The sequence below is a fragment of the Ruditapes philippinarum genome, unplaced genomic scaffold (assembly GCF_026571515.1).
Source record: "Ruditapes philippinarum isolate M1 unplaced genomic scaffold, ASM2657151v2 ctg240_1_1_1_1, whole genome shotgun sequence".
In the NCBI taxonomy this organism is placed as follows: domain Eukaryota; kingdom Metazoa; phylum Mollusca; class Bivalvia; order Venerida; family Veneridae; genus Ruditapes; species Ruditapes philippinarum.
The window spans coordinates 1-11763 of NW_026865789.1; the positions used below are offsets into that span (position 1 = coordinate 1).

General features: G+C 33.5%; 1 long non-coding RNA gene across 1 annotated transcript; it reads right to left on the reverse strand.

Annotated features, from left to right (window-relative positions):
• Positions 1-2632: 2632 nt before the first annotated feature.
• LOC132730334 (uncharacterized) lies at positions 2633-9859 on the reverse strand. Its single transcript, XR_009625749.1, has 3 exons — positions 9673-9859; positions 3306-3346; positions 2633-2689 (listed from the first exon to the last, which is right to left on the reverse strand). It is a non-coding gene; the product is annotated as an uncharacterized LOC132730334 (long non-coding RNA).
• Between the last annotated feature and the right edge of the window lie 1904 nt (positions 9860-11763).

The window sequence follows — 11763 nt, forward strand, 5'->3', positions numbered from 1 at the left end:
TTAAAATTTCTTTGAACAATTTTCAAAGGTGACCACCAAAGGAACATTCCTGTAAAGTTTGGATGAAATTGGCTTAGTGGTTTATGAGGAGATGTCATTTAAAGTAAAAGTTTACGGACGCCGGACGGACACCGGACGAAAAGCGGTCACAAAAGCTCACCCTGTCACTTTGTGACAGGTGAGCTAAAAAGGCTAATCATTTTCACTTGAAGCATGGTAAAGTTGTAAACTCTCCTAAATTCTGTAACACCTGTTCCACTGGGGGCTCTATAATGGGGGAAAAAATGTCTATCAGTTAAACTTAGTATGTCAGTTAAAACTTTCCCTTTGAGGTATGTTCTATGTTGTTTGACTAGTTTCAAACTTAGAATAATTTCACAGTTAAATATTTGTTTAAAGAATTTGATTGAAACAAGGTGTAATTAAGGGAATCCATAAATTTCTTATTACAGTCTAATAGTCTAGTTTACAGCTTCTAATAAATAATATCAAGAAGTAACGCTTACTTCTATCATGTCAGATTCTCATCTCAAGATTTTATTTTATCTTTTGTGTCTTGGTGACCCTTTAAAAGAGTAACTCATACCAACACTGTCAATGGTAACCACTCAGCAGTAAACAGCATGTTTGATATCAAAGAAATGCTTTTCACTCATTTCTTGATATATAAATGGAAATAAATGCTAATCCACATGTCTGGTTTCAAGTACTGGTACATGAACTGTTTTAACCAGAAATGTAGCAAAATGATATTAATTTGCCTACTTTCTCATAAATATATTTATCTATAAACAAGATTGCATTTGAGAAAAATGCTATGCCACCGCATGGTTCAAATTTCATAGCTGTACATCAAAGGACAAGAAAGTAGGTCACATCATCAAAATCTAGGTCACCTGATATCAAAGTTCAATTTTACAACTAAAACTGTGCACGTGGTCAAAATGTCATTGCTGTACATCAAAGGACAAGAAAGTAGGTCACTGTCCCCTTGGGCAAGGCATAATTTTGACCCAAGGGTTTAATTCAAAACAATTTTTGATACAGGTCCACCAAATAACATTTCAAGTCAAAATATCTAAGCTATAGCTTTCTCCCATTCAGAAAACATTTGTTTTATTTTCTGTTTTTACTATGTGTACATAATGAGAATCACTGCCCCCCGGGCAGGGCCAATTTTGACACCAGGGGAAAATTTTGAACAACTTTGGTAGAGGACCTATAAATGATATTATATATCAAACATCAAAGCTCTATGCCTTGTACTTTCAGACAAAAATATTTTTTCATTTTTTCACTATATGTACATAATGAAAATCAATGACCCCAGGGTTGGGGCCAATTTTGACCCAGGGCTATAATTTGAACAATCTTGCAAGAGGTTCACTACACAATTTTCATGCAAAATATCTTAACTCTAGCCTTTGTAAATTTAGAGAAGATGATTTTTTAAGTTTTTACTATATACATATAAGGAAAACCTATGGCCACCGGGGGCGGAGCTAATTTTGACACAAGAGGCAAAATTTGAATAACTTTTGTAGAGTACCTTTAGATGATATTATTTAACAAATATTAAAGCTCTAAGCCTTGTACCTTCAGACAATAAGATTTATTTATTTTTTACTATATGTATATATTGAAATCAATGACCCCAAGGGTGGGGGCAATTTTGACCCCAGGGCTATAATTTGAACAATCTTGCTAGAGGTTTACTACACAATGTTTCAAGCAAAATATCTAACCTCTAGCATTTGTCAATTGCTAGAAGAATTTTTTTTGAAGTTTTTTACTATAAGTTTTTACTATATACATATAAGGAAAACCAATGACCTCCGGGCGGGCCGATTTTGACCCCAGGGCTATGATTTGAACAATCTGGGTAGAGGTTTACCAGACAATGTTAATGCAAAATATATAAGCTCTAGGCCTTTTGGGTCTTTACAAGAAGGTGTTTTAAGTTTTTACTATATGTACATATAGTGAAAATCAATGACCCCGGGACGGGGCCGATTTTTGACGCCAAGGGCTATAATTTGAACAATCTTGGTAAGGGTCTACCAGACGATGCCTTATGCAAAATATCTAAGCTCTAGGCCTTTTGGGTTTTTACAAGAAGATTTTTTAAATTTATTCTTATAATTCCTTTTGGTTGCCATGGCAACCAGATTTCTGCATGGAATGAAATTCTTTGAACAACTTTGGAAGCCCTTCACCCAAGGAACAATCCTGCCAAGTTTGGTTGAAATTGGACTAGTGGTTTTTCACAAGAAGATTTTTTAAGTTCACTATATAATCTATATAACACACACACAAACACACACACAAACACACACACACACAGGTGAATCGCTATATGCCACCGCATCGCAGATGCTGCGTATGCCACCGCATCGCAGATGCTGCGGTGGCATAAAAAGTAAAATACATTGTCCTTCTTAAATCAGGTCCTATTAGTATACCAAGCCAACATTATCTTAATTCAGCAATCACAAAGGTAACCAGTGTTTATATTCAACATTTATGTTATCAAGACAAGTACCCAATAATTCATGCAGGTACTAACTAAAAGCCCTAATCAGAGCCAATATCAATCTTAAATCACATGTATTGAAAACGTATGATTCCTTACTTTTAAGCAGTTCACTTTTTGCATCAATTCCATCTGGGGTCTTTTCCTGCACTGTTGCTGCAATTGAATAAAATTACTTAAGGAAAAAAAACTTAAAAAGTTAATACAAAAATTATGCAGTTCACATGCATATTATCAATTAAATATATCTAAACATATGACAGTTAAGATACTGATACTTAAAAATAACCAAAAGATCCAGCAACTACTTTACATTACTATGTGAAGCTCACCTTACTCAACAGGACTAATAACACCAACATCAAACTTTCTTACCAAGAGTCATAAGAATTAGATGGAAAAGTAGCATCTTAAATGAAAACAAAGTTTTCTATGATTTGACCTAATGTGTGGAAACCATGGAGCCGTCATTTATTTGTTTTTTCTTTTTTTAACACCAACTTTAACACATTTTTGGTCGAGCCAACTAACTGCCTTTCCTGGATAAGTTACCAGTAATAACCTATTTCTTTGCAAGTGAATGCTACTAAATCAAATATTTTGACTCAACGTTAAAAAAAAATGACCCTTAAATCAAAGTTAGAGATTCACAAAAAATTTTTATCCAACAGAAGATGAAAACAATACCCCCGGATTACTTAATCTGATCTTCCCCTTTTATAAACTAAGCAGATGGAGCGGACATTAAAAATTGACTTAATATTGACAATACCTTTGTAACACTTTGAACATAGCCCAGAAGTCTGTGTTGATCTGAAAACATACACAATTCATTTGTTTATCAACATTCATAAATCACTGCATAATAATAAACAAAATGTGTCAAAAAGACTGGGTACTTGGCTGTTCTCCCTCTATGTGTGTGAAAGAAAAAATACAAACATTTAATTTATTATCAGTAAAAGTTATGCCAGGTTATAGATAGGTTTTGGTCAATGACTAACATTTATCAGTGAAAGTTATTATTTTTCACTGACCTCTGAAAAACAAAGTCAGGGTTAAGATAGACATGAAAATGTGAGAGAAGTGACTTCTCTCTTCAGATATAATTGAGGGATGTTCTACAAAACAAGAACTGTGTTTAATATTGTATTGATATTCTAAATTGTGAAATGAAATGTTATAGCCCTATTCAATGTCAGTCCGAGCAGACACGACTCGAGTTTAAAAACAGTGTTTGTAAAAGTTATAAACAATTTTTATATACACAAACTTTAAAACATCAGGAATTTGAAAATATCACAAACTGTTTAATAATTCAGTAAGAAATCCATGATTCTAGCTATGTGAGTGAAGTTTCAAGTGAATAGCTTTGATCAGTGATTGTTGGGTTAGATCATACATGTAAAATGCAAAGCCTACTAGTTCATAAAAAGGTAATTTCAGTACAGATCTACCAAAGAGTCAATGACAGTAACCTAAATTATAAAAGGGACATAATGTAACAGGATAGACAACTAAAAATTAGTTCCATGTTATCTTTTCATCTGATCAGGAGCATGCCGCCACCATTTTGTCTTGTACTGAAAGGGTTTTTACAAGTTTGTAGTAATCATAGTGAAAAAATTTAATAAAAGAAATATAGGCAAACAGTCTTTTAATAGTACTAAAATTTATGGTCTTTAGTATATGATTTTATAAATATTCATTGACGTTATTTATTATAATAATGGTAAAAATATACAAAATAAGAACACTACCTTCACCAAGCAATCAGCTGTCAATTGGACAGCAACATATGATGCCATTATTTGCCATATCTACTCAGTAGTTGATTGTCCTGTTATATTACGTCCCAGATAATGGCAGATTATACATGTGTGAAGAGTTCTAAAGGTAAATATCTTTTGTGGTTGATTAGAAAAAAAATTCACTCAAATGATAGCTTGGTAAGTTGGATTAAAAATAAGCCACAGCGGCGGATTCAGGCCCGGGCTTCGGGGCTGCAGCCCCCCCCCCCAGCTGGGCCCAAAGATACGTTTACCAGCTGGGCTGGAATATATTTTTGTCAGTTTCAAACTTTATTGGCTGTAGTGTACTCCCTTATCAAAACATTTATTGCTGTCAATCAGTTGTTAATCTCCTGCCTGGGGGCTTGGCAGAGATCTTTATCTATCAACATGCTTGAATGGTTTCAATGTTGAACTGCATAATTATTTGGTTTATTACTGTCCAAAGGTCTAATGAAATTAATAGTCACAGATAGTGGCAAATAGATGTGTTACATAGTACACAATATTTAACTATCTTTGTTTTTCCATTTTCTTTGGGAAAGCCTTATAATTAAGAAATTGAAAGTTAGGATTTGTAAATTAAAAAAGTGGCTACTTTTATAAAGATAATATTAAAGGTATCACTTTTTAATAACTAGTTTTACTAAGATTTTTATAAAGATATAATGACTGGTCATTTGCTTTTTAGCTCACCAGAGCCGAAGGCTCAGGGTGAGCTATTAGTATCAAAGGGGGATGCTCCGGCGTCCATCGTCATGCGTCAACAATCGTCTTCTCTGAAACTACTAAGCAGATTTACTTCAAATTTGGTCTGTAGCATCCTTGCGACAGTCACACTTGAATTTGCTCATGTCATTCCAATTGGCCCCTTTTAGGGGTCAGCAGAGCTAAAAATAGAAAAACCTTTAAACGTCTATTTCTACAGAACTAATTGATAGATGATCATCAAACTTTGTCTGTAGCATTCTTCGGTAGTCTTTTATCAAGTTTGCTTATATTATATTGATTGGCCCCTTTTAGGGGTCTCTAGGGCTAAAAATAGAAAAACCTTTAAACATCTTCTCCTACAGAACTAATTGATGGATGATCATCAAACTTTGTCTGTAGCATTCTTGGGAAGTGTTTTATCAAGTTTGCTCATATTAATTTGATTGGCCCCTTTTAGGGGCCGCTAAAGCTAAAAATAGAAATACTGTTAAATGTCTATTTCTAGAGAACTAATTGATGGATGATCACCAAACTTTGTCTGTAGCATTCTTGGGTAGTCTTTTATCAAGTTTGCTTATATTATTTTGATTGGCCCCTTTTAGGGGTCTCTAGGGCTAAAAATAGAAAAACCTTTAAACATATTCTCCTACAGAACTAATTGATGGATGATCACCAAACTTTGTCGGTAGCATTCTCGGGTAGTGTTTTATCAAGTTTGCTCATATTAATTTGATTGGCCCCTTTTAGGGGCCGCAAAAGCTAAAAATAGAAATACCTTTAAATGTCTATTTCTAGAGAACTAATTGATGGATGATCACCAAACTTTGTCTGTAGCATTCTTGGGTAGTCTTTTATCAAGTTTGCTAATATTATTTTGATTGGCCCCTTTTAGGGGCCGCAAAAGCTAAAAATAGAAATACCTTTAAATGTCTATTTCTACAGAACTAATTGAGGGAAGATCACCAAACTTTAACTGTATCATTCTTGGGTAGTCTTTTATCAAGTTTGCTCATATTAATTTGATTAGCCCCTATACCTTTAAATGTCTATTTCTAGAGAACTAATTGTGGGATGATCACCAGATGGATGATCACCAAACTTTGTCTGTAGCATTCTTGGGTAGTCTTTTATCAAGTTTGCTCATATGAATTTGATTGGCGCCCTTTAGGGACCGCTTAAGCTAAAAATAGAAATACCTTTAAATGTCTATTTCTACAGAACTAATGGATGGATGATTGGTAGTCTTTTAAATTATCAACTTTGCTCATATTATTTTAGGGGCCGCTAAAAATTAAAATAGATATACATTTAAACGTCTATTGCTACAGAACTAATTGATGGATGATCACAAAACTTTGTCTGTAGCATTATTGGGTTGTCTTTTATTAAGTTTGCTCATATTAATTTGATTAGCCCCTTTTAGGGGTCGCTAAAATTAAAAATAGAAATACGTTTAAACATCTTCTCCTACAGAACTAATAAATGGATGACCACTAAACTTTGTCTGTAGAATTTTTGGGTAATCTTTTATCAAGTTTGCTGATATTAATTTGATTGGCCCCTTTTAGGGGCCGCTTAAGCTAAAAATAAAAAAACCTTTAGACATCTTCTACTTCAGAACCAATTGATGGATGATCACCAAACTTTGTCTGTAGCATTCTTGGGTACTCATTTATCAAGTTTGCTCATATTAATTTGATTGGCCCCTTTTAGGGGCCACTAAAGCTAAAAATAGAAAAAACCTTCGAACATCATTTACTACTGAAATAATTGATAGATGATCACCAAACTTTGTAGCATTCTTAGGTAGTCTTTTATCAAGCTAAGGCTTAAATGCCCCAGGTCATGGCATTACTTCAAATTATTGTTTAAACATATTCTATGCTCAAATTTAATATTACAATATACAATGTATTGACATTTCAACACTGAAAAGCAGTTGTTTCTGGTGAGCGACTCTGGGCCATCAAGGCCCTCTTGTTTTAACTTTTTATGGCAGATATATTTTTTAAATAAAATTCAGATTGTACTGACCTCCTTAGTCTTAATCTAAAATGGATTCATTGATGGAAAAAAAATCTTATTGAATATGAAGTGTTTGAAAAATATTTTTGTATAATAGAAAGACAGTATTTTAGTAACACTTTATGAAGGAAAATCCTCTATTATTAAGATGAGTAAATTGATTGAGTGCTTGAAATTATTTTTATCAACGGTCACAGATACATTGGTATGTGTGCTGTCAATGTGATGTTAAACCATCCGAAAGGCACCATAAACAGCACTAGAAAGTCAAGGAAATAACACCATTTTCAACCTCACATTTCAAAATTTCTCAGTCTATGGGAGGGAATCAGGATCAGCTCGGCCCTAAAATGTACTCTGCCCCCAAGTCAGCTCGGCCCTATTCCAACTCGGCATGGGTCAACTCGGCCCATAATTATATAATATATGGTAATGATTACTTTTATTACTTTATATATGTTTTCATCATAACTTTCATTGTTAAACATTTTCACAGTAATAGACCTCTACTCAAGGTTGTTGAAAAAGTTTTATTGATGAAAGTACCAATTTGTATGTGAATTTGCAGAGAGGGGAAGAATTTACGATTTATATGCACGTTTTGTTTACTTCAGATGTTCTTTTTTGTAAAATATATCGTTCAAACAGCATTGGTTGTGTTTAAGAACAAACAGTGTTAAATACAATTACATTTATTATCATAAAAATTCAATTTAAAGATACACTGCCAACTTTTTAAATTTCTGTTTGTTAGTGATCATATATACATCTGAATACTTTTATAGTAATTTAATCCTTAAAATTTTTATAAGCTAAACAATCTAAATACTAATAGGTTTTTAATAGAGAGCCGAGTTGACCTGTGCCGAGTTGACCCGTGCCGAGTTGGTATAGGGCCAAGTTGACCCTTTACCTATGGGAGGGGACACCACACCCATGCCCACCCCAATCACATATATTTTTTTAATTCCATATCATCTAAATATTTACAAAAAAATTAGTGTACACATATATAAGCAAAGCATATTACCACTCATAAGATGAGCTATAAAACCAACAATTACACTTTTTTGTCACATGAACAAGATGCTGGCCCAATATTCAAACATGCACAATTTTTGCTTGTAGCATTATTTTTGTCAAAATCTTCCACCCATATGTCAGCCCCCCCCCGGAAACCATGTTCTGTATCCGCCCCTGAGCCAGGTCATCAGTGGGCGTAGCTACTATGAGGCCATGTAGGCCTGGGCCTACAAGTTGCTCAAGAAATTGACATTTCAAAAGTCCAAAAACACAATAAAAACAGGCGTTGTGGGTTCAAGCCGTATGGTCGATTCAAGTGTGTTTTAGGCAGATCCATAATTTACCATCCTCAGTAAAATCAAATTCAAAATCCTATGGAATGCGCGTTTCGCTCTTTTTAAACTGAATTTGTTTTTGGCTTCTGGGGGCTAAGCCCCCAGACACCATTTAAGGGCCTACAAGTTGAAAAAAGCTGGCTATGCCCCTGGTCATGGCGATATTTTGTAGTTTATATAAACTATAAACTTATACTGGTCGGAGACCATCAACCGGACACTTTTGGAACATTTTTCCGTACAGATTTCATAATTTTTAACCTAGAGATAAAAAAATTTGACACAGTTCAGCTAGGTTCTTCTCTTAACTAACAAACTAGTTTGTTTATTTCTGATTGTATTGACACTTATATCATATGCTCGACAAGGAGGGTATCAAAATTACCTACATTGTCTACACTACAGTACCATGTGTCCGGACAGATATGTACATGATGTGATTTAATTCAGATAAAAGCTTGGGTGTTATGATTTTTGATTTGTAACATGGTATTCAATATGTCAGCAACAAATGCTGAAGTTTTGGATATTCTATTATTCCCTCTGCAAATGATTATAGCTGGTATATGAGGTCAGGCATTGCTTTCATGACCCCCGAATTTCAACGTCAACATTCTTGAAATAGACATTAAAATATTACCATTTACGGAGGTTGAAATAAATTTATTTCCTTAATTTCAAAAGAAACATGCACTTATTGTTGATAAAAAAAGTGACTGACAACCACTGAACAAAGAAAATATTAAATTAAGCATTTTCGGGGCCGTCCGGGTTTGGTGGTTGTCCGGTTTTGGTGGTCCCCAAACAGTATAGACATTTTGCACATATCTAGTGTTTTTAATCAATTTTCAGAGATATGAGGCTGCAATTAAGCTTATTTATAGGAGAGAAAGTGAGAGAGAATATCTTAACGATATGAGGTGTGGCTCTATTTTTATGTGAAAATGAAGTTTATCAACTGCAATGCATAAATACATTGCCCACCAAAAGATCCATTAATTTTCTGATAAAAATCACATCAAAAACTATTAATGGAAAAATTATGACTGATAAATAGTAGCTAAACGCAACATTGACCAAATCGATTTTTGCAAGTAAAACTAGTAATATATGCATGTATCAACTAAAATATAATCTACCATAATTTTACGTTAACAACAAAGTGTATCGTGTCTCGACGCACCTTGCAACTTGTTAGGAATTGATCATGTCACTAAATTTGGGCATCATTTACTAGATATCGCTCAAAGCTTACCCCCAAAATCCACATGGACATCTTTTTGGTTGCTGTCCACTGTCAGATTCTTCCATTGTTTACACGATCTGTGTTTCAGATTCGTATTATTTTGCTCTAAAACTTTATAACTAAAGGGATTAATAAGTGATAATTGACACTTCGCAGCTGGTTATTTTGTTACCAAAACGAGGCCATTTCCGGGTCAAGGTTCATAGCTAGGATAATACCCGTAAACCCGTGCGCAATCTATTCCCTCATATTTTCGAATTTAACACACAATCCTGGTTAACTCCATCAGTTCGGACTTTATTTACAATGTTAATGTACATGTATTAAAGCCGTGGTATCAATAACAAGAAGCGGCTGAAATTTAAAATTTAAGTTATGATTGAAGACAATTTAGTATATAAAATATAATTAAAGAATAAATGGAGATCAGGATTATTGGGTCTGATAATTGTTTTCAAAATAATCAGAATCAAGCCTACTTTAATGCATTTATTTTATGTGATATATTTATTTTCTCATTATGTAGATATTGATTTTTATGTCATGAATGACTTATGTAACCCATTAATTGGAAATAACTTCTATTCTATTCTATTGCAAATATATATGGTCGGTAAATAAGGTTCTGAAATACACAGCAGATTTTTTAAACATCGCACGCTCAGAAATTGTAAACATATATAAGTGTGGCTTTAATTACATCTGGGTCATTTTAAGTCCCAGTACATGTATAATTAAAACCGTTATATAACTCCGTTTTTTTTATATGGAACATCGATCAAATCTAATCAAAGCTTAATATATTAAAAAAGATTCAGCAAATTTCAAACTGGATCATCAAAACTGAATGACTGACTAGAAATGAAATTCAGTGCTGCCTATATAAGAGGTCGTAAAACCGAATATTTGTCTTCCAAGCTTATAACTACAAAAATCAAAAGTATTTCAACAATCAATTTAAAAATAAAGTGAGTTACGTATGGAACACACTATTAGTTTTCATTAATTATTTAGTTTCAGGGATTAACTTCCCGTACAAAGCATTTTGTTTTATCAATTATGGTTATAACCACAGTTAGATATTTGCAAAATTGAAATTTCATTTTAAATACGCAAAGGAGTTACTTAATTTTACCGACAGTAATGGCGAATGTATATTGTTATATATATTTTAACATATAGATCATTATCGTTAAAAAAAAGATGAACATACTTTCATTTAGGTCATATACTGTTTCTTTTATATGTAAATGATATTTCAGTCGATACAAAATCAGAAACTGATATGTAAGCAGATGATTCAACATTGCACAAAGGTGACCAAAGTTAGACTTATTAAAGACACAGGAATGGTGCACTCTCAATAACATGGCCATTGATCCTGGTAAGACAACATGCGTCATAATTGAATCAAAATATAAAATAAATGACATAGGTAATTATCTTTCTCTGCATATTGGGAATCCGAGTATAAATAGTATATATTGTCAAAAGCAAGTTGGATTGCATATTGACAACTGTCTATGTTAGAAAACACATATTGACTAAACGTGTACTACGTTTGCTTCACGAAGGAAGGAGGAATACCTATCACGTATGCGTTTTAGTTTCTTTTGGCTTCTTTCTCTTTAAATTTAAGTTAAATAAATAAAGACTATAACTATGACACTGAGTTCTTTGTTTGGCTTTTACATCACACCGACACAGTGAACGTTCCAGCTTTACTTGTGGAGTAAGACCTCAGGTGCCCTTCCGTGCAGGCACGAACGGACACCTGAGTAGAACCAGCGACGTTCCGTAAGTTAGCTGGATAGATTCCTCACATGAAAGAATCAATTAGTTCTCATCAAAGATTTAAAACCCTAACTTAAATGGCATCAACAAGACCCTCGTCGGTAATGTTTTGATAAACACAATTATGGATTTTACACGTGCATGAATAAGACACATTCGAGAAAGAAATGAAAGTTTCAATGCAGTGTCATATACATATCTAATCACTTTATATTAACATTATATCTATTATCAAATGAAAATAGAAAACGACGGTCTCAAAAATTCATGTGTCCTATCTTCTAATCCAATTTCTAGGTCATAATG